Source organism: Mastomys coucha, unplaced genomic scaffold, assembly GCF_008632895.1.
Source record: "Mastomys coucha isolate ucsf_1 unplaced genomic scaffold, UCSF_Mcou_1 pScaffold12, whole genome shotgun sequence".
Taxonomy (NCBI): Eukaryota; Metazoa; Chordata; class Mammalia; order Rodentia; family Muridae; genus Mastomys; species Mastomys coucha.
In genome coordinates this window covers 14,341,794-14,342,843 of record NW_022196894.1, presented here as the reverse complement: position 1 = coordinate 14,342,843, position 1,050 = coordinate 14,341,794, and positions in this window count along the sequence as shown.

Genomic DNA, 1,050 nt, shown 5'->3' with positions numbered 1-1,050 from the left:
CTGGAACTCACTCTGTGGACCAAGCCCTTAGTTGACCTTATACTCATCATTAGTACCACTAATAAAAAAACAAGTTGAGCCAAATTTACAACACCAGTGCTGACATCTGCCACAAAGAGTAGCATTTTAAAGTAGTAGATCAACCAGATGTCATGGTGCACACCTTTAATGCTAGCAGCCTGGGAGGCAGAGGCAGGTTCTCTATGAGTATGCCTGGTCTACATATCCAAACTTCAGGCTAGCCTTGGCTATGCAGTGAGACCCTATCTCAAAAATAAGAAAAAAGGGAAAAAAAAGAAAAGAAAAGGCTCTCTGCCTCAGCTTTCTCATGTGTTTCCAGTGTCTTCAGGGAGAGGGAGAGGGAGAGAGGAAAGGGAGAGGGAGAGAGGTTGGTTTTCTTCAGAGATGGAACTGCAGAATATACCATGTTCCTGTAATTAACTCCTCACTTATGCTCAAGTGTGTGTTCACAAGCCATATAAGGGTCGGTAGAGCTTCACCACCTTGACATCTGACAGCACAGCAGGAATGAGGCTGCTCTCTACCCAAATCAGGCTTGGGCCAATTCAAGTCCATAAAAATAAAAGGCCACAACACGATGAAGCCCAAGGCTTAGGTTTCCCTACAAAAGAACTGAGTTCTCAGAAATCATGTGACTGGTATTGCAGGACTTTCTTAGACCCGCCAGCCTCCAAGTAAACACATGAAGACATATTATTAGTTATAAAGCTTAGGCACGATAGCAGGCTACCTTCCAGCTAGCTCGATGAATTTAATAAATCCGCCTACTGTAGCCCATGTCTGCCACATGGCCTGTTACATTTTTCTCACTCAGTACGCCAGAGCTACTCCGTGTCAGTAGATTCTTCCCACAGAGCCTATCTCTGCCCAGAAGTCCCGCCCTTCCTCTCCTGCCTCAGCTACTGGCCATCAAATCTTTGTTAAAATAATCAAAAGGTGAGGGAGGTGTATGTTATAAATTACTGAAGCAGGTGATAATCCATAAAAATAACCAATACAAACCCTCCCCGCCCCGTCCCCCCTCCCGCT